This window comes from Coffea arabica, chromosome 11e (assembly GCF_036785885.1).
Source record: "Coffea arabica cultivar ET-39 chromosome 11e, Coffea Arabica ET-39 HiFi, whole genome shotgun sequence".
NCBI classification, from domain to species: domain Eukaryota; kingdom Viridiplantae; phylum Streptophyta; class Magnoliopsida; order Gentianales; family Rubiaceae; genus Coffea; species Coffea arabica.
Window position 1 is genome coordinate 40,042,603 of NC_092331.1, and position 24,342 is coordinate 40,066,944.

The 24,342-nt window shown below is 39.5% G+C and overlaps 20 non-coding genes across 20 annotated transcripts; all 20 read right to left on the minus strand.

Annotated features, from left to right (window-relative positions):
* Positions 1-600: 600 nt before the first annotated feature.
* On the minus strand, positions 601-719 carry LOC140030158 (5S ribosomal RNA). The gene has a single exon (XR_011834072.1). It is a non-coding gene; the product is annotated as a 5S ribosomal RNA (ribosomal RNA).
* Positions 720-1,841: 1,122 nt separating this feature from the next.
* On the minus strand, positions 1,842-1,960 carry LOC140030159 (5S ribosomal RNA). Its single transcript, XR_011834073.1, has one exon. It is a non-coding gene; the product is annotated as a 5S ribosomal RNA (ribosomal RNA).
* A 1,122-nt stretch (positions 1,961-3,082) lies between these two features.
* Positions 3,083-3,201, minus strand: LOC140030161 (5S ribosomal RNA). The gene has a single exon (XR_011834075.1). It is a non-coding gene; the product is annotated as a 5S ribosomal RNA (ribosomal RNA).
* Positions 3,202-4,323: 1,122 nt separating this feature from the next.
* Positions 4,324-4,442, minus strand: LOC140030162 (5S ribosomal RNA). Its single transcript, XR_011834076.1, has one exon. It is a non-coding gene; the product is annotated as a 5S ribosomal RNA (ribosomal RNA).
* Positions 4,443-5,564: 1,122 nt separating this feature from the next.
* On the minus strand, positions 5,565-5,683 carry LOC140030163 (5S ribosomal RNA). The gene has a single exon (XR_011834077.1). It is a non-coding gene; the product is annotated as a 5S ribosomal RNA (ribosomal RNA).
* A 1,122-nt stretch (positions 5,684-6,805) lies between these two features.
* Positions 6,806-6,924, minus strand: LOC140027351 (5S ribosomal RNA). Its single transcript, XR_011831298.1, has one exon. It is a non-coding gene; the product is annotated as a 5S ribosomal RNA (ribosomal RNA).
* A 1,122-nt stretch (positions 6,925-8,046) lies between these two features.
* LOC140030164 (5S ribosomal RNA) lies at positions 8,047-8,165 on the minus strand. The gene has a single exon (XR_011834078.1). It is a non-coding gene; the product is annotated as a 5S ribosomal RNA (ribosomal RNA).
* A 1,122-nt stretch (positions 8,166-9,287) lies between these two features.
* LOC140030165 (5S ribosomal RNA) lies at positions 9,288-9,406 on the minus strand. Its single transcript, XR_011834079.1, has one exon. It is a non-coding gene; the product is annotated as a 5S ribosomal RNA (ribosomal RNA).
* Positions 9,407-10,528: 1,122 nt separating this feature from the next.
* Positions 10,529-10,647, minus strand: LOC140030166 (5S ribosomal RNA). Its single transcript, XR_011834080.1, has one exon. It is a non-coding gene; the product is annotated as a 5S ribosomal RNA (ribosomal RNA).
* A 1,122-nt stretch (positions 10,648-11,769) lies between these two features.
* On the minus strand, positions 11,770-11,888 carry LOC140031483 (5S ribosomal RNA). Its single transcript, XR_011835405.1, has one exon. It is a non-coding gene; the product is annotated as a 5S ribosomal RNA (ribosomal RNA).
* A 1,122-nt stretch (positions 11,889-13,010) lies between these two features.
* On the minus strand, positions 13,011-13,129 carry LOC140031484 (5S ribosomal RNA). The gene has a single exon (XR_011835406.1). It is a non-coding gene; the product is annotated as a 5S ribosomal RNA (ribosomal RNA).
* Positions 13,130-14,251: 1,122 nt separating this feature from the next.
* On the minus strand, positions 14,252-14,370 carry LOC140027352 (5S ribosomal RNA). The gene has a single exon (XR_011831299.1). It is a non-coding gene; the product is annotated as a 5S ribosomal RNA (ribosomal RNA).
* Positions 14,371-15,492: 1,122 nt separating this feature from the next.
* LOC140027353 (5S ribosomal RNA) lies at positions 15,493-15,611 on the minus strand. Its single transcript, XR_011831300.1, has one exon. It is a non-coding gene; the product is annotated as a 5S ribosomal RNA (ribosomal RNA).
* A 1,122-nt stretch (positions 15,612-16,733) lies between these two features.
* On the minus strand, positions 16,734-16,852 carry LOC140027354 (5S ribosomal RNA). Its single transcript, XR_011831301.1, has one exon. It is a non-coding gene; the product is annotated as a 5S ribosomal RNA (ribosomal RNA).
* Positions 16,853-17,974: 1,122 nt separating this feature from the next.
* LOC140027355 (5S ribosomal RNA) lies at positions 17,975-18,093 on the minus strand. The gene has a single exon (XR_011831302.1). It is a non-coding gene; the product is annotated as a 5S ribosomal RNA (ribosomal RNA).
* Positions 18,094-19,215: 1,122 nt separating this feature from the next.
* Positions 19,216-19,334, minus strand: LOC140030731 (5S ribosomal RNA). The gene has a single exon (XR_011834650.1). It is a non-coding gene; the product is annotated as a 5S ribosomal RNA (ribosomal RNA).
* Positions 19,335-20,456: 1,122 nt separating this feature from the next.
* On the minus strand, positions 20,457-20,575 carry LOC140027356 (5S ribosomal RNA). The gene has a single exon (XR_011831303.1). It is a non-coding gene; the product is annotated as a 5S ribosomal RNA (ribosomal RNA).
* Positions 20,576-21,710: 1,135 nt separating this feature from the next.
* Positions 21,711-21,829, minus strand: LOC140027357 (5S ribosomal RNA). The gene has a single exon (XR_011831304.1). It is a non-coding gene; the product is annotated as a 5S ribosomal RNA (ribosomal RNA).
* Positions 21,830-22,951: 1,122 nt separating this feature from the next.
* Positions 22,952-23,070, minus strand: LOC140027358 (5S ribosomal RNA). The gene has a single exon (XR_011831305.1). It is a non-coding gene; the product is annotated as a 5S ribosomal RNA (ribosomal RNA).
* A 1,122-nt stretch (positions 23,071-24,192) lies between these two features.
* Positions 24,193-24,311, minus strand: LOC140027359 (5S ribosomal RNA). The gene has a single exon (XR_011831306.1). It is a non-coding gene; the product is annotated as a 5S ribosomal RNA (ribosomal RNA).
* Between the last annotated feature and the right edge of the window lie 31 nt (positions 24,312-24,342).

Genomic DNA, 24,342 nt, shown 5'->3' on the forward strand with positions numbered 1-24,342 from the left:
AACACCGTAAAAGTGTTTTATCCCAAGCAAAATATAAAATAAATTAAAACAATACAAAAGTGAAAAATAATATAATATATTATTTGTCCAAGTATAATAATTTCAACTTCACACAAATTAAATAAATTCGTTTAGGATTAAGTAATTAATGCCTTTGAAAAAAAGAATAACTTAGTTTAGTTAGATAAAATTATTTTTATGTTTATTAAATTATTTTTAATTCGTAAACGGGTCATATCGGGTCATATCAGGTCACCACGGGTTGACCCGAAATCGACCGGTTTTCTTTTCGGGTTCATCGGGTCCAACCCGATTCTGACCCGAATTCCCGAAACCTCAACCCAAACCCATTAATTTCGTGTTAGGTTCGTGTCGTGTCGAAAATTGCCACCCCTAGTTGCGGTGATACATTTGCGCCGACAAATTTGAGCGACGATCCGGGCTTTGATCGAGCCGTACCGTTCCTGATTTGTCTCGCGCCTTCAGATCCTCCTTCACGCTTCGACAAGAAGCAAAATATTAAGCAATCGTTCCGACGGAGCTAAATTACTACAGGATAAAGAACGAATAGGAAATTTGGATTTCGAAACAAAAAAGAGAGGGGTGCAACACGAGGACTTCCCAGGGGGTCACCCATCCTAGTACTACTCTCGCCCAAGCACGCTTAACTTCGGAGTTCTGATGGGATCCGGTGCATTAGCGCTGGTATGATCGCACCCGCCATGTTCCTTTCGCGTTATTCTTTTAAACTACCCCGTCTTGCGAAGCAGTGTGGCTTTTCTAGACCGAAATTCATTTTAAGCGTCAATTCAAGCATTTTCCTCTTATCCTTTTATTTATTTACTTTATATTTTTTTTTGTTATTGATTTGCACCCTGTTTTTTTCCCTCATCCCGCAACTCTAAATTATCATGAAATCAATCTTTCACGCTTGCAGTTAGGGGTGGCAATTCGGGTCCAAATCAGGTTGGCGGGTCGGGTTCGGGTCAACAGACCCGCCAGAAAATCTGTTGACCCGAACCCCGACCCGCCAACCCGTGACGGGTCAGGTATGCTGACCCGAACCCGAAAATTTCAGGTTTACGGGGCGGCGGGTCGACCCGAAATGACCCGAAACTTAATTTTAATTTATTAATTTATCACTGTAATTTCTAATAAAATCAATTTCTCACAAAACTAATTACATAATCAAGTAATAAAAATTTAAATAAATGATTCCAAATCAAATCTAAAATAAATTAAACACCGTAAAAGTGTTTTATCCCAAGCAAAATATAAAATAAATTAAAACAATACAAAAGTGAAAAATAATATAATATATTATTTGTCCAAGTATAATAATTTCAACTTCACACAAATTAAATAAATTCGTTTAGGATTAAGTAATTAATGCCTTTGAAAAAAAGAATAACTTAGTTTAGTTAGATAAAATTATTTTTATGTTTATTAAATTATTTTTAATTCGTAAACGGGTCATATCGGGTCATATCAGGTCACCACGGGTTGACCCGAAATCGACCGGTTTTTTTTTCGGGTTCATCGGGTCCAACCCGATTCTGACCCGAATTCCCGAAACCTCAACCCAAACCCATTAATTTCGTGTTAGGTTCGTGTCGTGTCGAAAATTGCCACCCCTAGTTGCGGTGATACATTTGCGCCGACAAATTTGAGCGACGATCCGGGCTTTGATCGAGCCGTACCGTTCCTGATTTGTCTCGCGCCTTCAGATCCTCCTTCACGCTTCGACAAGAAGCAAAATATTAAGCAATCGTTCCGACGGAGCTAAATTACTACAGGATAAAGAACGAATAGGAAATTTGGATTTCGAAACAAAAAAGAGAGGGGTGCAACACGAGGACTTCCCAGGGGGTCACCCATCCTAGTACTACTCTCGCCCAAGCACGCTTAACTTCGGAGTTCTGATGGGATCCGGTGCATTAGCGCTGGTATGATCGCACCCGCCATGTTCCTTTCGCGTTATTCTTTTAAACTACCCCGTCCTGCGAAGCAGTGTGGCTTTTCTAGACCGAAATTCATTTTAAGCGTCAATTCAAGCATTTTCCTCTTATCCTTTTATTTATTTACTTTATATTTTTTTTTGTTATTGATTTGCACCCTGTTTTTTTCCCTCATCCCGCAACTCTAAATTATCATGAAATCAATCCTTCACGCTTGCAGTTAGGGGTGGCAATTCGGGTCCAAATCAGGTTGGCGGGTCGGGTTCGGGTCAACAGACCCGCCAGAAAATCTGTTGACCCGAACCCCGACCCGCCAACCCGTGACGGGTCAGGTATGCTGACCCGAACCCGAAAATTTCAGGTTTACGGGGCGGCGGGTCGACCCGAAATGACCCGAAACTTAATTTTAATTTATTAATTTATCACTGTAATTTCTAATAAAATCAATTTCTCACAAAACTAATTACATAATCAAGTAATTAAAATTTAAATAAATGATTCCAAATCAAATCTAAAATAAATTAAACACCGTAAAAGTGTTTTATCCCAAGCAAAATATAAAATAAATTAAAACAATACAAAAGTGAAAAATAATATAATATATTATTTGTCCAAGTATAATAATTTCAACTTCACACAAATTAAATAAATTCGTTTAGGATTAAGTAATTAATGCCTTTGAAAAAAAGAATAACTTAGTTTAGTTAGATAAAATTATTTTTATGTTTATTAAATTATTTTTAATTCGTAAACGGGTCATATCGGGTCATATCAGGTCACCACGGGTTGACCCGAAATCGACCGGTTTTCTTTTCGGGTTCATCGGGTCCAACCCGATTCTGACCCGAATTCCCGAAACCTCAACCCAAACCCATTAATTTCGTGTTAGGTTCGTGTCGTGTCGAAAATTGCCACCCCTAGTTGCGGTGATACATTTGCGCCGACAAATTTGAGCGACGATCCGGGCTTTGATCGAGCCGTACCGTTCCTGATTTGTCTCGCGCCTTCAGATCCTCCTTCACGCTTCGACAAGAAGCAAAATATTAAGCAATCGTTCCGACGGAGCTAAATTACTACAGGATAAAGAACGAATAGGAAATTTGGATTTCGAAACAAAAAAGAGAGGGGTGCAACACGAGGACTTCCCAGGGGGTCACCCATCCTAGTACTACTCTCGCCCAAGCACGCTTAACTTCGGAGTTCTGATGGGATCCGGTGCATTAGCGCTGGTATGATCGCACCCGCCATGTTCCTTTCGCGTTATTCTTTTAAACTACCCCGTCCTGCGAAGCAGTGTGGCTTTTCTAGACCGAAATTCATTTTAAGCGTCAATTCAAGCATTTTCCTCTTATCCTTTTATTTATTTACTTTATATTTTTTTTTGTTATTGATTTGCACCCTGTTTTTTTCCCTCATCCCGCAACTCTAAATTATCATGAAATCAATCCTTCACGCTTGCAGTTAGGGGTGGCAATTCGGGTCCAAATCAGGTTGGCGGGTCGGGTTCGGGTCAACAGACCCGCCAGAAAATCTGTTGACCCGAACCCCGACCCGCCAACCCGTGACGGGTCAGGTATGCTGACCCGAACCCGAAAATTTCAGGTTTACGGGGCGGCGGGTCGACCCGAAATGACCCGAAACTTAATTTTAATTTATTAATTTATCACTGTAATTTCTAATAAAATCAATTTCTCACAAAACTAATTACATAATCAAGTAATAAAAATTTAAATAAATGATTCCAAATCAAATCTAAAATAAATTAAACACCGTAAAAGTGTTTTATCCCAAGCAAAATATAAAATAAATTAAAACAATACAAAAGTGAAAAATAATATAATATATTATTTGTCCAAGTATAATAATTTCAACTTCACACAAATTAAATAAATTCGTTTAGGATTAAGTAATTAATGCCTTTGAAAAAAAGAATAACTTAGTTTAGTTAGATAAAATTATTTTTATGTTTATTAAATTATTTTTAATTCGTAAACGGGTCATATCGGGTCATATCAGGTCACCACGGGTTGACCCGAAATCGACCGGTTTTCTTTTCGGGTTCATCGGGTCCAACCCGATTCTGACCCGAATTCCCGAAACCTCAACCCAAACCCATTAATTTCGTGTTAGGTTCGTGTCGTGTCGAAAATTGCCACCCCTAGTTGCGGTGATACATTTGCGCCGACAAATTTGAGCGACGATCCGGGCTTTGATCGAGCCGTACCGTTCCTGATTTGTCTCGCGCCTTCAGATCCTCCTTCACGCTTCGACAAGAAGCAAAATATTAAGCAATCGTTCCGACGGAGCTAAATTACTACAGGATAAAGAACGAATAGGAAATTTGGATTTCGAAACAAAAAAGAGAGGGGTGCAACACGAGGACTTCCCAGGGGGTCACCCATCCTAGTACTACTCTCGCCCAAGCACGCTTAACTTCGGAGTTCTGATGGGATCCGGTGCATTAGCGCTGGTATGATCGCACCCGCCATGTTCCTTTCGCGTTATTCTTTTAAACTACCCCGTCTTGCGAAGCAGTGTGGCTTTTCTAGACCGAAATTCATTTTAAGCGTCAATTCAAGCATTTTCCTCTTATCCTTTTATTTATTTACTTTATATTTTTTTTTGTTATTGATTTGCACCCTGTTTTTTTCCCTCATCCCGCAACTCTAAATTATCATGAAATCAATCTTTCACGCTTGCAGTTAGGGGTGGCAATTCGGGTCCAAATCAGGTTGGCGGGTCGGGTTCGGGTCAACAGACCCGCCAGAAAATCTGTTGACCCGAACCCCGACCCGCCAACCCGTGACGGGTCAGGTATGCTGACCCGAACCCGAAAATTTCAGGTTTACGGGGCGGCGGGTCGACCCGAAATGACCCGAAACTTAATTTTAATTTATTAATTTATCACTGTAATTTCTAATAAAATCAATTTCTCACAAAACTAATTACATAATCAAGTAATAAAAATTTAAATAAATGATTCCAAATCAAATCTAAAATAAATTAAACACCGTAAAAGTGTTTTATCCCAAGCAAAATATAAAATAAATTAAAACAATACAAAAGTGAAAAATAATATAATATATTATTTGTCCAAGTATAATAATTTCAACTTCACACAAATTAAATAAATTCGTTTAGGATTAAGTAATTAATGCCTTTGAAAAAAAGAATAACTTAGTTTAGTTAGATAAAATTATTTTTATGTTTATTAAATTATTTTTAATTCGTAAACGGGTCATATCGGGTCATATCAGGTCACCACGGGTTGACCCGAAATCGACCGGTTTTTTTTTCGGGTTCATCGGGTCCAACCCGATTCTGACCCGAATTCCCGAAACCTCAACCCAAACCCATTAATTTCGTGTTAGGTTCGTGTCGTGTCGAAAATTGCCACCCCTAGTTGCGGTGATACATTTGCGCCGACAAATTTGAGCGACGATCCGGGCTTTGATCGAGCCGTACCGTTCCTGATTTGTCTCGCGCCTTCAGATCCTCCTTCACGCTTCGACAAGAAGCAAAATATTAAGCAATCGTTCCGACGGAGCTAAATTACTACAGGATAAAGAACGAATAGGAAATTTGGATTTCGAAACAAAAAAGAGAGGGGTGCAACACGAGGACTTCCCAGGGGGTCACCCATCCTAGTACTACTCTCGCCCAAGCACGCTTAACTTCGGAGTTCTGATGGGATCCGGTGCATTAGCGCTGGTATGATCGCACCCGCCATGTTCCTTTCGCGTTATTCTTTTAAACTACCCCGTCCTGCGAAGCAGTGTGGCTTTTCTAGACCGAAATTCATTTTAAGCGTCAATTCAAGCATTTTCCTCTTATCCTTTTATTTATTTACTTTATATTTTTTTTTGTTATTGATTTGCACCCTGTTTTTTTCCCTCATCCCGCAACTCTAAATTATCATGAAATCAATCCTTCACGCTTGCAGTTAGGGGTGGCAATTCGGGTCCAAATCAGGTTGGCGGGTCGGGTTCGGGTCAACAGACCCGCCAGAAAATCTGTTGACCCGAACCCCGACCCGCCAACCCGTGACGGGTCAGGTATGCTGACCCGAACCCGAAAATTTCAGGTTTACGGGGCGGCGGGTCGACCCGAAATGACCCGAAACTTAATTTTAATTTATTAATTTATCACTGTAATTTCTAATAAAATCAATTTCTCACAAAACTAATTACATAATCAAGTAATTAAAATTTAAATAAATGATTCCAAATCAAATCTAAAATAAATTAAACACCGTAAAAGTGTTTTATCCCAAGCAAAATATAAAATAAATTAAAACAATACAAAAGTGAAAAATAATATAATATATTATTTGTCCAAGTATAATAATTTCAACTTCACACAAATTAAATAAATTCGTTTAGGATTAAGTAATTAATGCCTTTGAAAAAAAGAATAACTTAGTTTAGTTAGATAAAATTATTTTTATGTTTATTAAATTATTTTTAATTCGTAAACGGGTCATATCGGGTCATATCAGGTCACCACGGGTTGACCCGAAATCGACCGGTTTTCTTTTCGGGTTCATCGGGTCCAACCCGATTCTGACCCGAATTCCCGAAACCTCAACCCAAACCCATTAATTTCGTGTTAGGTTCGTGTCGTGTCGAAAATTGCCACCCCTAGTTGCGGTGATACATTTGCGCCGACAAATTTGAGCGACGATCCGGGCTTTGATCGAGCCGTACCGTTCCTGATTTGTCTCGCGCCTTCAGATCCTCCTTCACGCTTCGACAAGAAGCAAAATATTAAGCAATCGTTCCGACGGAGCTAAATTACTACAGGATAAAGAACGAATAGGAAATTTGGATTTCGAAACAAAAAAGAGAGGGGTGCAACACGAGGACTTCCCAGGGGGTCACCCATCCTAGTACTACTCTCGCCCAAGCACGCTTAACTTCGGAGTTCTGATGGGATCCGGTGCATTAGTGCTGGTATGATCGCACCCGCCATGTTCCTTTCGCGTTATTCTTTTAAACTACCCCGTCCTGCGAAGCAGTGTGGCTTTTCTAGACCGAAATTCATTTTAAGCGTCAATTCAAGCATTTTCCTCTTATCCTTTTATTTATTTACTTTATATTTTTTTTTGTTATTGATTTGCACCCTGTTTTTTTCCCTCATCCCGCAACTCTAAATTATCATGAAATCAATCCTTCACGCTTGCAGTTAGGGGTGGCAATTCGGGTCCAAATCAGGTTGGCGGGTCGGGTTCGGGTCAACAGACCCGCCAGAAAATCTGTTGACCCGAACCCCGACCCGCCAACCCGTGACGGGTCAGGTATGCTGACCCGGACCCGAAAATTTCAGGTTTACGGGGCGGCGGGTCGACCCGAAATGACCCGAAACTTAATTTTAATTTATTAATTTATCACTGTAATTTCTAATAAAATCAATTTCTCACAAAACTAATTACATAATCAAGTAATAAAAATTTAAATAAATGATTCCAAATCAAATCTAAAATAAATTAAACACCGTAAAAGTGTTTTATCCCAAGCAAAATATAAAATAAATTAAAACAATACAAAAGTGAAAAATAATATAATATATTATTTGTCCAAGTATAATAATTTCAACTTCACACAAATTAAATAAATTCGTTTAGGATTAAGTAATTAATGCCTTTGAAAAAAAGAATAACTTAGTTTAGTTAGATAAAATTATTTTTATGTTTATTAAATTATTTTTAATTCGTAAACGGGTCATATCGGGTCATATCAGGTCACCACGGGTTGACCCGAAATCGACCGGTTTTCTTTTCGGGTTCATCGGGTCCAACCCGATTCTGACCCGAATTCCCGAAACCTCAACCCAAACCCATTAATTTCGTGTTAGGTTCGTGTCGTGTCGAAAATTGCCACCCCTAGTTGCGGTGATGCATTTGCGCCGACAAATTTGAGCGACGATCCGGGCTTTGATCGAGCCGTACCGTTCCTGATTTGTCTCGCGCCTTCAGATCCTCCTTCACGCTTCGACAAGAAGCAAAATATTAAGCAATCGTTCCGACGGAGCTAAATTACTACAGGATAAAGAACGAATAGGAAATTTAGATTTCGAAACAAAAAAGAGAGGGGTGCAACACGAGGACTTCCCAGGGGGTCACCCATCCTAGTACTACTCTCGCCCAAGCACGCTTAACTTCGGAGTTCTGATGGGATCCGGTGCATTAGCGCTGGTATGATCGCACCCGCCATGTTCCTTTCGCGTTATTCTTTTAAACTACCCCGTCCTGCGAAGCAGTGTGGCTTTTCTAGACCGAAATTCATTTTAAGCGTCAATTCAAGCATTTTCCTCTTATCCTTTTATTTATTTACTTTATATATTTTTTTGTTATTGATTTGCACCCTGTTTTTTTCCCTCATCCCGCAACTCTAAATTATCATGAAATCAATCCTTCACGCTTGCAGTTAGGGGTGGCAATTCGGGTCCAAATCAGGTTGGCGGGTCGGGTTCGGGTCAACAGACCCGCCAGAAAATCTGTTGACCCGAACCCCGACCCGCCAACCCGTGACGGGTCAGGTATGCTGACCCGAACCCGAAAATTTCAGGTTTACGGGGCGGCGGGTCGACCCGAAATGACCCGAAACTTAATTTTAATTTATTAATTTATCACTGTAATTTCTAATAAAATCAATTTCTCACAAAACTAATTACATAATCAAGTAATAAAAATTTAAATAAATGATTCCAAATCAAATCTAAAATAAATTAAACACCGTAAAAGTGTTTTATCCCAAGCAAAATATAAAATAAATTAAAACAATACAAAAGTGAAAAATAATATAATATATTATTTGTCCAAGTACAATAATTTCAACTTCACACAAATTAAATAAATTCGTTTAGGATTAGGTAATTAATGCCTTTGAAAAAAAGAATAACTTAGTTTAGTTAGATAAAATTATTTTTATGTTTATTAAATTATTTTTAATTCGTAAACGGGTCATATCGGGTCATATCAGGTCACCACGGGTTGACCCGAAATCGACCGGTTTTCTTTTCGGGTTCATCGGGTCCAACCCGATTCTGACCCGAATTCCCGAAACCTCAACCCAAACCCATTAATTTCGTGTTAGGTTCGTGTCGTGTCGAAAATTGCCACCCCTAGTTGCGGTGATACATTTGCGCCGACAAATTTGAGCGACGATCCGGGCTTTGATCGAGCCGTACCGTTCCTGATTTGTCTCGCGCCTTCAGATCCTCCTTCACGCTTCGACAAGAAGCAAAATATTAAGCAATCGTTCCGACGGAGCTAAATTACTACAGGATAAAGAACGAATAGGAAATTTGGATTTCGAAACAAAAAAGAGAGGGGTGCAACACGAGGACTTCCCAGGGGGTCACCCATCCTAGTACTACTCTCGCCCAAGCACGCTTAACTTCGGAGTTCTGATGGGATCCGGTGCATTAGCGCTGGTATGATCGCACCCGCCATGTTCCTTTCGCGTTATTCTTTTAAACTACCCCGTCCTGCGAAGCAGTGTGGCTTTTCTAGACCGAAATTCATTTTAAGCGTCAATTCAAGCATTTTCCTCTTATCCTTTTATTTATTTACTTTATATTTTTTTTTGTTATTGATTTGCACCCTGTTTTTTTCCCTCATCCCGCAACTCTAAATTATCATGAAATCAATCCTTCACGCTTGCAGTTAGGGGTGGCAATTCGGGTCCAAATCAGGTTGGCGGGTCGGGTTCGGGTCAACAGACCCGCCAGAAAATCTGTTGACCCGAACCCCGACCCGCCAACCCGTGACGGGTCAGGTATGCTGACCCGAACCCGAAAATTTCAGGTTTACGGGGCGGCGGGTCGACCCGAAATGACCCGAAACTTAATTTTAATTTATTAATTTATCACTGTAATTTCTAATAAAATCAATTTCTCACAAAACTAATTACATAATCAAGTAATAAAAATTTAAATAAATGATTCCAAATCAAATCTAAAATAAATTAAACACCGTAAAAGTGTTTTATCCCAAGCAAAATATAAAATAAATTAAAACAATACAAAAGTGAAAAATAATATAATATATTATTTGTCCAAGTATAATAATTTCAACTTCACACAAATTAAATAAATTCGTTTAGGATTAAGTAATTAATGCCTTTGAAAAAAAGAATAACTTAGTTTAGTTAGATAAAATTATTTTTATGTTTATTAAATTATTTTTAATTCGTAAACGGGTCATATCGGGTCATATCAGGTCACCACGGGTTGACCCGAAATCGACCGGTTTTCTTTTCGGGTTCATCGGGTCCAACCCGATTCTGACCCGAATTCCCGAAACCTCAACCCAAACCCATTAATTTCGTGTTAGGTTCGTGTCGTGTCGAAAATTGCCACCCCTAGTTGCGGTGATGCATTTGCGCCGACAAATTTGAGCGACGATCCGGGCTTTGATCGAGCCGTACCGTTCCTGATTTGTCTCGCGCCTTCAGATCCTCCTTCACGCTTCGACAAGAAGCAAAATATTAAGCAATCGTTCCGACGGAGCTAAATTACTACAGGATAAAGAACGAATAGGAAATTTGGATTTCGAAACAAAAAAGAGAGGGGTGCAACACGAGGACTTCCCAGGGGGTCACCCATCCTAGTACTACTCTCGCCCAAGCACGCTTAACTTCGGAGTTCTGATGGGATCCGGTGCATTAGCGCTGGTATGATCGCACCCGCCATGTTCCTTTCGCGTTATTCTTTTAAACTACCCCGTCCTGCGAAGCAGTGTGGCTTTTCTAGACCGAAATTCATTTTAAGCGTCAATTCAAGCATTTTCCTCTTATTCTTTTATTTATTTACTTTATATATTTTTTTGTTATTGATTTGCACCCTGTTTTTTTCCCTCATCCCGCAACTCTAAATTATCATGAAATCAATCCTTCACGCTTGCAGTTAGGGGTGGCAATTCGGGTCCAAATCAGGTTGGCGGGTCGGGTTCGGGTCAACAGACCCGCCAGAAAATCTGTTGACCCGAACCCCGACCCGCCAACCCGTGACGGGTCAGGTATGCTGACCCGAACCCGAAAATTTCAGGTTTACGGGGCGGCGGGTCGACCCGAAATGACCCGAAACTTAATTTTAATTTATTAATTTATCACTGTAATTTCTAATAAAATCAATTTCTCACAAAACTAATTACATAATCAAGTAATAAAAATTTAAATAAATGATTCCAAATCAAATCTAAAATAAATTAAACACCGTAAAAGTGTTTTATCCCAAGCAAAATATAAAATAAATTAAAACAATACAAAAGTGAAAAATAATATAATATATTATTTGTCCAAGTATAATAATTTCAACTTCACACAAATTAAATAAATTCGTTTAGGATTAAGTAATTAATGCCTTTGAAAAAAAGAATAACTTAGTTTAGTTAGATAAAATTATTTTTATGTTTATTAAATTATTTTTAATTCGTAAACGGGTCATATCGGGTCATATCAGGTCACCACGGGTTGACCCGAAATCGACCGGTTTTCTTTTCGGGTTCATCGGGTCCAACCCGATTCTGACCCGAATTCCCGAAACCTCAACCCAAACCCATTAATTTCGTGTTAGGTTCGTGTCGTGTCGAAAATTGCCACCCCTAGTTGCGGTGATACATTTGCGCCGACAAATTTGAGCGACGATCCGGGCTTTGATCGAGCCGTACCGTTCCTGATTTGTCTCGCGCCTTCAGATCCTCCTTCACGCTTCGACAAGAAGCAAAATATTAAGCAATCGTTCCGACGGAGCTAAATTACTACAGGATAAAGAACGAATAGGAAATTTGGATTTCGAAACAAAAAAGAGAGGGGTGCAACACGAGGACTTCCCAGGGGGTCACCCATCCTAGTACTACTCTCGCCCAAGCACGCTTAACTTCGTAGTTCTGATGGGATCCGGTGCATTAGTGCTGGTATGATCGCACCCGCCATGTTCCTTTCGCGTTATTCTTTTAAACTACCCCGTCCTGCGAAGCAGTGTGGCTTTTCTAGACCGAAATTCATTTTAAGCGTCAATTCAAGCATTTTCCTCTTATCCTTTTATTTATTTACTTTATATATTTTTTTGTTATTGATTTGCACCCTGTTTTTTTCCCTCATCCCGCAACTCTAAATTATCATGAAATCAATCCTTCACGCTTGCAGTTAGGGGTGGCAATTCGGGTCCAAATCAGGTTGGCGGGTCGGGTTCGGGTCAACAGACCCGCCAGAAAATCTGTTGACCCGAACCCCGACCCGCCAACCCGTGACGGGTCAGGTATGCTGACCCGAACCCGAAAATTTCAGGTTTACGGGGCGGCGGGTCGACCCGAAATGACCCGAAACTTAATTTTAATTTATTAATTTATCACTGTAATTTCTAATAAAATCAATTTCTCACAAAACTAATTACATAATCAAGTAATAAAAATTTAAATAAATGATTCCAAATCAAATCTAAAATAAATTAAACACCGTAAAAGTGTTTTATCCCAAGCAAAATATAAAATAAATTAAAACAATACAAAAGTGAAAAATAATATAATATATTATTTGTCCAAGTATAATAATTTCAACTTCACACAAATTAAATAAATTCGTTTAGGATTAAGTAATTAATGCCTTTGAAAAAAAGAATAACTTAGTTTAGTTAGATAAAATTATTTTTATGTTTATTAAATTATTTTTAATTCGTAAACGGGTCATATCGGGTCATATCAGGTCACCACGGGTTGACCCGAAATCGACCGGTTTTCTTTTCGGGTTCATCGGGTCCAACCCGATTCTGACCCGAATTCCCGAAACCTCAACCCAAACCCATTAATTTCGTGTTAGGTTCGTGTCGTGTCGAAAATTGCCACCCCTAGTTGCGGTGATACATTTGCGCCGACAAATTTGAGCGACGATCCGGGCTTTGATCGAGCCGTACCGTTCCTGATTTGTCTCGCGCCTTCAGATCCTCCTTCACGCTTCGACAAGAAGCAAAATATTAAGCAATCGTTCCGACGGAGCTAAATTACTACAGGATAAAGAACGAATAGGAAATTTGGATTTCGAAACAAAAAAGAGAGGGGTGCAACACGAGGACTTCCCAGGGGGTCACCCATCCTAGTACTACTCTCGCCCAAGCACGCTTAACTTCGTAGTTCTGATGGGATCCGGTGCATTAGTGCTGGTATGATCGCACCCGCCATGTTCCTTTCGCGTTATTCTTTTAAACTACCCCGTCCTGCGAAGCAGTGTGGCTTTTCTAGACCGAAATTCATTTTAAGCGTCAATTCAAGCATTTTCCTCTTATCCTTTTATTTATTTACTTTATATATTTTTTTGTTATTGATTTGCACCCTGTTTTTTTCCCTCATCCCGCAACTCTAAATTATCATGAAATCAATCCTTCACGCTTGCAGTTAGGGGTGGCAATTCGGGTCCAAATCAGGTTGGCGGGTCGGGTTCGGGTCAACAGACCCGCCAGAAAATCTGTTGACCCGAACCCCGACCCGCCAACCCGTGACGGGTCAGGTATGCTGACCCGAACCCGAAAATTTCAGGTTTACGGGGCGGCGGGTCGACCCGAAATGACCCGAAACTTAATTTTAATTTATTAATTTATCACTGTAATTTCTAATAAAATCAATTTCTCACAAAACTAATTACATAATCAAGTAATAAAAATTTAAATAAATGATTCCAAATCAAATCTAAAATAAATTAAACACCGTAAAAGTGTTTTATCCCAAGCAAAATATAAAATAAATTAAAACAATACAAAAGTGAAAAATAATATAATATATTATTTGTCCAAGTATAATAATTTCAACTTCACACAAATTAAATAAATTCGTTTAGGATTAAGTAATTAATGCCTTTGAAAAAAAGAATAACTTAGTTTAGTTAGATAAAATTATTTTTATGTTTATTAAATTATTTTTAATTCGTAAACGGGTCATATCGGGTCATATCAGGTCACCACGGGTTGACCCGAAATCGACCGGTTTTCTTTTCGGGTTCATCGGGTCCAACCCGATTCTGACCCGAATTCCCGAAACCTCAACCCAAACCCATTAATTTCGTGTTAGGTTCGTGTCGTGTCGAAAATTGCCACCCCTAGTTGCGGTGATACATTTGCGCCGACAAATTTGAGCGACGATCCGGGCTTTGATCGAGCCGTACCGTTCCTGATTTGTCTCGCGCCTTCAGATCCTCCTTCACGCTTCGACAAGAAGCAAAATATTAAGCAATCGTTCCGACGGAGCTAAATTACTACAGGATAAAGAACGAATAGGAAATTTGGATTTCGAAACAAAAAAGAGAGGGGTGCAACACGAGGACTTCCCAGGGGGTCACCCATCCTAGTACTACTCTCGCCCAAGCACGCTTAACTTCGGAGTTCTGATGGGATCCGGTGCATTAGTGCTGGTATGATCGCACCCGCCATGTTCCTTTCGCGTTATTCTTTTAAACTACCCCGTCCTGCGAAGCAGTGTGGCTTTTCTAGACCGAAATTCATTTTAAGCGTCAATTCAAGCATTTTCCTCTTATCCTTTTATTTATTTACTTTATATTTTTTTTTGTTATTGATTTGCACCCTGTTTTTTTCCCTCATCCCGCAACTCTAAATTATCATGAAATCAATCCTTCACGCTTGCAGTTAGGGGTGGCAATTCGGGTCCAAATCAGGTTGGCGGGTCGGGTTCGGGTCAACAGACCCGCCAGAAAATCTGTTGACCCGAACCCCGACCCGCCAACCCGTGACGGGTCAGGTATGCTGACCCGAACCCGAAAATTTCAGGTTTACGGGGCGGCGGGTCGACCCGAAATGACCCGAAACTTAATTTTAATTTATTAATTTATCACTGTAATTTCTAATAAAATCAATTTCTCACAAAACTAATTACATAATCAAGTAATAAAAATTTAAATAAATGATTCCAAATCAAATCTAAAATAAATTAAACACCGTAAAAGTGTTTTATCCCAAGCAAAATATAAAATAAATTAAAACAATACAAAAGTGAAAAATAATATAATATATTATTTGTCCAAGTATAATAATTTCAACTTCACACAAATTAAATAAATTCGTTTAGGATTAAGTAATTAATGCCTTTGAAAAAAAGAATAACTTAGTTTAGTTAGATAAAATTATTTTTATGTTTATTAAATTATTTTTAATTCGTAAACGGGTCATATCGGGTCATATCAGGTCACCACGGGTTGACCCGAAATCGACCGGTTTTCTTTTCGGGTTCATCGGGTCCAACCCGATTCTGACCCGAATTCCCGAAACCTCAACCCAAACCCATTAATTTCGTGTTAGGTTCGTGTCGTGTCGAAAATTGCCACCCCTAGTTGCGGTGATACATTTGCGCCGACAAATTTGAGCGACGATCCGGGCTTTGATCGAGCCGTACCCTTCCTGATTTGTCTCGCGCCTTCAGATCCTCCTTCACGCTTCGACAAGAAGCAAAATATTAAGCAATCGTTCCGACGGAGCTAAATTACTACAGGATAAAGAACGAATAGGAAATTTGGATTTCGAAACAAAAAAGAGAGGGGTGCAACACGAGGACTTCCCAGGGGGTCACCCATCCTAGTACTACTCTCGCCCAAGCACGCTTAACTTCGGAGTTCTGATGGGATCCGGTGCATTAGTGCTGGTATGATCGCACCCGCCATGTTCCTTTCGCGTTATTCTTTTAAACTACCCCGTCCTGCGAAGCAGTGTGGCTTTTCTAGACCGAAATTCATTTTAAGCGTCAATTCAAGCATTTTCCTCTTATCCTTTTATTTATTTACTTTATATATTTTTTTGTTATTGATTTGCACCCTGTTTTTTTCCCTCATCCCGCAACTCTAAATTATCATGAAATCAATCCTTCACGCTTGCAGTTAGGGGTGGCAATTCGGGTCCAAATCAGGTTGGCGGGTCGGGTTCGGGTCAACAGACCCGCCAGAAAATCTGTTGACCCGAACCCCGACCCGCCAACCCGTGACGGGTCAGGTATGCTGACCCGGACCCGAAAATTTCAGGTTTACGGGGCGGCGGGTCGACCCGAAATGACCCGAAACTTAATTTTAATTTATTAATTTATCACTGTAATTTCTAATAAAATCAATTTCTCACAAAACTAATTACATAATCAAGTAATAAAAATTTAAATAAATGATTCCAAATCAAATCTAAAATAAATTAAACACCGTAAAAGTGTTTTATCCCAAGCAAAATATAAAATAAATTAAAACAATACAAAAGTGAAAAATAATATAATATATTATTTGTCCAAGTATAATAATTTCAACTTCACACAAATTAAATAAATTCGTTTAGGATTAAGTAATTAATGCCTTTGAAAAAAAGAATAACTTAGTTTAGTTAGATAAAATTATTTTTATGTTTATTAAATTATTTTTAATTCGTAAACGGGTCATATCGGGTCATATCAGGTCACCACGGGTTGACCCGAAATCGACCGGTTTTCTTTTCGGGTTCATCGGGTCCAACCCGATTCTGACCCGAATTCCCGAAACCTCAACCCAAACCCATTAATTTCGTGTTAGGTTCGTGTCGTGTCGAAAATTGCCACCCCTAGTTGCGGTGATACATTTGCGCCGACAAATTTGAGCGACGATCCGGGCTTTGATCGAGCCGTACCGTTCCTGATTTGTCTCGCGCCTTCAGATCCTCCTTCACGCTTCGACAAGAAGCAAAATATTAAGCAATCGTTCCGACGGAGCTAAATTACTACAGGATAAAGAACGAATAGGAAATTTGGATTTCGAAACAAAAAAGAGAGGGGTGCAACACGAGGACTTCCCAGGGGGTCACCCATCCTAGTACTACTCTCGCCCAAGCACGCTTAACTTCGGAGTTCTGATGGGATCCGGTGCATTAGTGCTGGTATGATCGCACCCGCCATGTTCCTTTCGCGTTATTCTTTTAAACTACCCCGTCCTGCGAAGCAGTGTGGCTTTTCTAGACCGAAATTCATTTTAAGCGTCAATTCAAGCATTTTCCTCTTATCCTTTTATTTATTTACTTTATATTTTTTTTTGTTATTGATTTGCACCCTGTTTTTTTCCCTCATCCCGCAACTCTAAATTATCATGAAATCAATCCTTCACGCTTGCAGTTAGGGGTGGCAATTCGGGTCCAAATCAGGTTGGCGGGTCGGGTTCGGGTCAACAGACCCGCCAGAAAATCTGTTGACCCGAACCCCGACCCGCCAACCCGTGACGGGTCAGGTATGCTGACCCGAACCCGAAAATTTCAGGTTTACGGGGCGGCGGGTCGACCCGAAATGACCCGAAACTTAATTTTAATTTATTAATTTATCACTGTAATTTCTAATAAAATCAATTTCTCACAAAACTAATTACATAATCAAGTAATAAAAATTTAAATAAATGATTCCAAATCAAATCTAAAATAAATTAAACACCGTAAAAGTGTTTTATCCCAAGCAAAATATAAAATAAATTAAAACAATACAAAAGTGAAAAATAATATAATATATTATTTGTCCAAGTATAATAATTTCAACTTCACACAAATTAAATAAATTCGTTTAGGATTAAGTAATTAATGCCTTTGAAAAAAAGAATAACTTAGTTTAGTTAGATAAAATTATTTTTATGTTTATTAAATTATTTTTAATTCGTAAACGGGTCATATCGGGTCATATCAGGTCACCACGGGTTGACCCGAAATCGACCGGTTTTCTTTTCGGGTTCATCGGGTCCAACCCGATTCTGACCCGAATTCCCGAAACCTCAACCCAAACCCATTAATTTCGTGTTAGGTTCGTGTCGTGTCGAAAATTGCCACCCCTAGTTGCGGTGATACATTTGCGCCGACAAATTTGAGCGACGATCCGGGCTTTGATCGAGCCGTACCGTTCCTGATTTGTCTCGCGCCTTCAGATCCTCCTTCACGCTTCGACAAGAAGCAAAATATTAAGCAATCGTTCCGACGGAGCTAAATTACTACAGGATAAAGAACGAATAGGAAATTTGGATTTCGAAACAAAAAAGAGAGGGGTGCAACACGAGGACTTCCCAGGGGGTCACCCATCCTAGTACTACTCTCGCCCAAGCACGCTTAACTTCGGAGTTCTGATGGGATCCGGTGCATTAGTGCTGGTATGATCGCACCCGCCATGTTCCTTTCGCGTTATTCTTTTAAACTACCCCGTCCTGCGAAGCAGTGTGGCTTTTCTAGACCGAAATTCATTTTAAGCGTCAATTCAAGCATTTTCCTCTTATCCTTTTATTTATTTACTTTATATTTTTTTTTGTTATTGATTTGCACCCTGTTTTTTTCCCTCATCCCGCAACTCTAAATTATCATGAAATCAATCCTTCACGCTTGCAGTTAGGGGTGGCAATTCGGGTCCAAATCAGGTTGGCGGGTCGGGTTCGGGTCAACAGACCCGCCAGAAAATCTGTTGACCCGAACCCCGACCCGCCAACCCGTGACGGGTCAGGTATGCTGACCCGAACCCGAAAATTTCAGGTTTACGGGGCGGCGGGTCGACCCGAAATGACCCGAAACTTAATTTTAATTTATTAATTTATCACTGTAATTTCTAATAAAATCAATTTCTCACAAAACTAATTACATAATCAAGTAATAAAAATTTAAATAAATGATTCCAAATCAAATCTAAAATAAATTAAACACCGTAAAAGTGTTTTATCCCAAGCAAAATATAAAATAAATTAAAACAATACAAAAGTGAAAAATAATATAATATATTATTTGTCCAAGTATAATAATTTCAACTTCACACAAATTAAATAAATTCGTTTAGGATTAAGTAATTAATGCCTTTGAAAAAAAGAATAACTTAGTTTAGTTAGATAAAATTATTTTTATGTTTATTAAATTATTTTTAATTCGTAAACGGGTCATATCGGGTCATATCAGGTCACCACGGGTTGACCCGAAATCGACCGGTTTTCTTTTCGGGTTCATCGGGTCCAACCCGATTCTGACCCGAATTCCCGAAACCTCAACCCAAACCCATTAATTTCGTGTTAGGTTCGTGTCGTGTCGAAAATTGCCACCCCTAGTTGCGGTGATACATTTGCGCCGACAAATTTGAGCGACGATCCGGGCTTTGATCGAGCCGTACCGTTCCTGATTTGTCTCGCGCCTTCAGATCCTCCTTCACGCTTCGACAAGAAGCAAAATATTAAGCAATCGTTCCGACGGAGCTAAATTACTACAGGATAAAGAACGAATAGGAAATTTGGATTTCGAAACAAAAAAGAGAGGGGTGCAACACGAGGACTTCCTAGGGGGTCACCCATCCTAGTACTACTCTCGCCCAAGCACGCTTAACTTCGGAGTTCTGATGGGATCCGGTGCATTAGTGCTGGTATGATCGCACCCGCCATGTTCCTTTCGCGTTATTCTTTTAAACTACCCCGTCCTGCGAAGCAGTGTGGCTTTTCTAGACCGAAATTCATTTTAAGCGTCAATTCAAGCATTTTCCTCTTATCCTTTTATTTATTTACTTTATATATTTTTTTGTTATTGATTTGCACCCTGTTTTTTTCCCTCATCCCGCAACTCTAAATTATCATGAAATCAATCCTTCACGCTTGCAGTTAGGGGTGGCAATTCGGGTCCAAATCAGGTTGGCGGGTCGGGTTCGGGTCAACAGACCCGCCAGAAAATCTGTTGACCCGAACCCCGACCCGCCAACCCGTGACGGGTCAGGTATGCTGACCCGAACCCGAAAATTTCAGGTTTACGGGGCGGCGGGTCGACCCGAAATGACCCGAAACTTAATTTTAATTTATTAATTTATCACTGTAATTTCTAATAAAATCAATTTCTCACAAAACTAATTACATAATCAAGTAATAAAAATTTAAATAAATGATTCCAAATAAAATCTAAAATAAATTAAACACCGTAAAAGTGTTTTATCCCAAGCAAAATATAAAATAAATTAAAACAATACAAAAGTGAAAAATAATATAATATATTATTTGTCCAAGTATAATAATTTCAGCTTCACACAAATTAAATAAATTCGTTTAGGATTAAGTAATTAATGCCTTTGAAAAAAAGAATAACTTAGTTTAGTTAGATAAAATTATTTTTATGTTTATTAAATTATTTTTAATTCGTAAACGGGTCATATCGGGTCATATCAGGTCACCACGGGTTGACCCGAAATCGACCGGTTTTCTTTTCGGGTTCATCGGGTCCAACCCGATTCTGACCCGAATTCCCGAAACCTCAACCCAAACCCATTAATTTCGTGTTAGGTTCGTGTCGTGTCGAAAATTGCCACCCCTAGTTGCGGTGATACATTTGCGCCGACAAATTTGAGCGACGATCCGGGCTTTGATCGAGCCGTACCGTTCCTGATTTGTCTCGCGCCTTCAGATCCTCCTTCACGCTTCGACAAGAAGCAAAATATTAAGCAATCGTTCCGACGGAGCTAAATTACTACAGGATAAAGAACGAATAGGAAATTTGGATTTCGAAACAAAAAAGAGAGGGGTGCAACACGAGGACTTCCCAGGGGGTCACCCATCCTAGTACTACTCTCGCCCAAGCACGCTTAACTTCGGAGTTCTGATGGGATCCGGTGCATTAGTGCTGGTATGATCGCACCCGCCATGTTCCTTTCGCGTTATTCTTTTAAACTACCCCGTCCTGCGAAGCAGTGTGGCTTTTCTAGACCGAAATTCATTTTAAGCGTCAATTCAAGCATTTTCCTCTTATCCTTTTATTTATTTACTTTATATATTTTTTTGTTATTGATTTGCACCCTGTTTTTTTCCCTCATCCCGCAACTCTAAATTATCATGAAATCAATCCTTCACGCTTGCAGTTAGGGGTGGCAATTCGGGTCCAAATCAGGTTGGCGGGTCGGGTTCGGGTCAACAGACCCGCCAGAAAATCTGTTGACCCGAACCCCGACCCGCCAACCCGTGACGGGTCAGGTATGCTGACCCGAACCCGAAAATTTCAGGTTTACGGGGCGGCGGGTCGACCCGAAATGACCCGAAACTTAATTTTAATTTATTAATTTATCACTGTAATTTCTAATAAAATCAATTTCTCACAAAACTAATTACATAATCAAGTAATAAAAATTTAAATAAATGATTCCAAATCAAATCTAAAATAAATTAAACACCGTAAAAGTGTTTTATCCCAAGCAAAATATAAAATAAATTAAAACAATATAAAAGTGAAAAATAATATAATATATTATTTGTCCAAGTATAATAATTTCAACTTCACACAAATTAAATAAATTCGTTTAGGATTAAGTAATTAATGCCTTTGAAAAAAAGAATAACTTAGTTTAGTTAGATAAAATTATTTTTATGTTTATTAAATTATTTTTAACTCGTAAACGGGTCATATCGGGTCATATCAGGTCACCACGGGTTGACCCGAAATCGACCGGTTTTCTTTTCGGGTTCATCGGGTCCAACCCGATTCTGACCCGAATTCCCGAAACCTCAACCCAAACCCATTAATTTCGTGTTATGCTCGTGTCGTGTTTTCAGGTCGTGTCAAAAATTGCCACCCCTAGTTGCGGTGATACATTTGCGCCGACAAATTTGAGCGACGATCCGGGCTTTGGTCGAGCCGTACCGTTCCTGATTTGTCTCGCGCCTTCAGATCCTCCTTCACGCTTCGACAAGAAGCAAAATATTAAGCAATCGTTCCGACGGAGCTAAATTACTACAGGATAAAGAACGAATAGGAAATTTGGATTTCGAAACAAAAAAGAGAGGGGTGCAACACGAGGACTTCCCAGGGGGTCACCCATCCTAGTACTACTCTCGCCCAAGCACGCTTAACTTCGGAGTTCTGATGGGATCCGGTGCATTAGTGCTGGTATGATCGCACCCGCCATGTTCCTTTCGCGTTATTCTTTTAAACTACCCCGTCCTGCGAAGCAGTGTGGCTTTTCTAGACCGAAATTCATTTTAAGCGTCAATTCAAGCATTTTCCTCTTATCCTTTTATTTATTTACTTTATATTTTTTTTTGTTATTGATTTGCACCCTGTTTTTTTCCCTCATCCCGCAACTCTAAATTATCATGAAATCAATCCTTCACGCTTGCAGTTAGGGGTGGCAATTCGGGTCCAAATCAGGTTGGCGGGTCGGGTTCGGGTCAACAGACCCGCCAGAAAATCTGTTGACCCGAACCCCGACCCGCCAACCCGTGACGGGTCAGGTATGCTGACCCGAACCCGAAAATTTCAGGTTTACGGGGCGGCGGGTCGACCCGAAATGACCCGAAACTTAATTTTAATTTATTAATTTATCACTGTAATTTCTAATAAAATCAATTTCTCACAAAACTAATTACATAATCAAGTAATAAAAATTTAAATAAATGATTCCAAATCAAATCTAAAATAAATTAAACACCGTAAAAGTGTTTTATCCCAAGCAAAATATAAAATAAATTAAAACAATACAAAAGTGAAAAATAATATAATATATTATTTGTCCAAGTATAATAATTTCAACTTCACACAAATTAAATAAATTCGTTTAGGATTAAGTAATTAATGCCTTTGAAAAAAAGAATAACTTAGTTTAGTTAGATAAAATTATTTTTATGTTTATTAAATTATTTTTAATTCGTAAACGGGTCATATCGGGTCATATCAGGTCACCACGGGTTGACCCGAAATCGACCGGTTTTCTTTTCGGGTTCATCGGGTCCAACCCGATTCTGACCCGAATTCCCGAAACCTCAACCCAAACCCATTAATTTCGTGTTAGGTTCGTGTCGTGTCGAAAATTGCCACCCCTAGTTGCGGTGATACATTTGCGCCGACAAATTTGAGCGACGATCCGGGCTTTGATCGAGCCGTACCGTTCCTGATTTGTCTCGCGCCTTCAGATCCTCCTTCACGCTTCGACAAGAAGCAAAATATTAAGCAATCGTTCCGACGGAGCTAAATTACTACAGGATAAAGAACGAATAGGAAATTTGGATTTCGAAACAAAAAAGAGAGGGGTGCAACACGAGGACTTCCCAGGGGGTCACCCATCCTAGTACTACTCTCGCCCAAGCACGCTTAACTTCGGAGTTCTGATGGGATCCGGTGCATTAGTGCTGGTATGATCGCACCCGCCATGTTCCTTTCGCGTTATTCTTTTAAACTACCCCGTCCTGCGAAGCAGTGTGGCTTTTCTAGACCGAAATTCATTTTAAGCGTCAATTCAAGCATTTTCCTCTTATCCTTTTATTTATTTACTTTATATTTTTTTTTGTTATTGATTTGCACCCTGTTTTTTTCCCTCATCCCGCAACTCTAAATTATCATGAAATCAATCCTTCACGCTTGCAGTTAGGGGTGGCAATTCGGGTCCAAATCAGGTTGGCGGGTCGGGTTCGGGTCAACAGACCCGCCAGAAAATCTGTTGACCCGAACCCCGACCCGCCAACCCGTGACGGGTCAGGTATGCTGACCCGAACCCGAAAATTTCAGGTTTACGGGGCGGCGGGTCGACCCGAAATGACCCGAAACTTAATTTTAATTTATTAATTTATCACTGTAATTTCTAATAAAATCAATTTCTCACAAAACTAATTACATAATCAAGTAATAAAAATTTAAATAAATGATTCCAAATCAAATCTAAAATAAATTAAACACCGTAAAAGTGTTTTATCCCAAGCAAAATATAAAATAAATTAAAACAATACAAAAGTGAAAAATAATATAATATATTATTTGTCCAAGTATAATAATTTCAACTTCACACAAATTAAATAAATTCGTTTAGGATTAAGTAATTAATGCCTTTGAAAAAAAGAATAACTTAGTTTAGTTAGATAAAATTATTTTTATGTTTATTAAATTATTTTTAATTCGTAAACGGGTCATATCGGGTCATATCAGGTCACCACGGGTTGACCCGAAATCGACCGGTTTTCTTTTCGGGTTCATCGGGTCCAACCCGATTCTGACCCGAATTCCCGAAACCTCAACCCAAACCCATTAATTTCGTGTTAGGTTCGTGTCGTGTCGAAAATTGCCACCCCTAGTTGCGGTGATACATTTGCGCCGACAAATTTGAGCGACGATCCGGGCTTTGATCGAGCCGTACCGTTCCTGATTTGTCTCGCGCCTTCAGATCCTCCTTCACGCTTCGACAAGAAGCAAAATATTAAGCAATCGTTCCGACGGAGCTAAATTACTACAGGATAAAGAACGAATAGGAAATTTGGATTTCGAAACAAAAAAGAGAGGGGTGCAACACGAGGACTTCCCAGGGGGTCACCCATCCTAGTACTACTCTCGCCCAAGCACGCTTAACTTCGGAGTTCTGATGGGATCCGGTGCATTAGTGCTGGTATGATCGCACCCGCCATGTTCCTTTCGCGTTATTCTTTTAAAC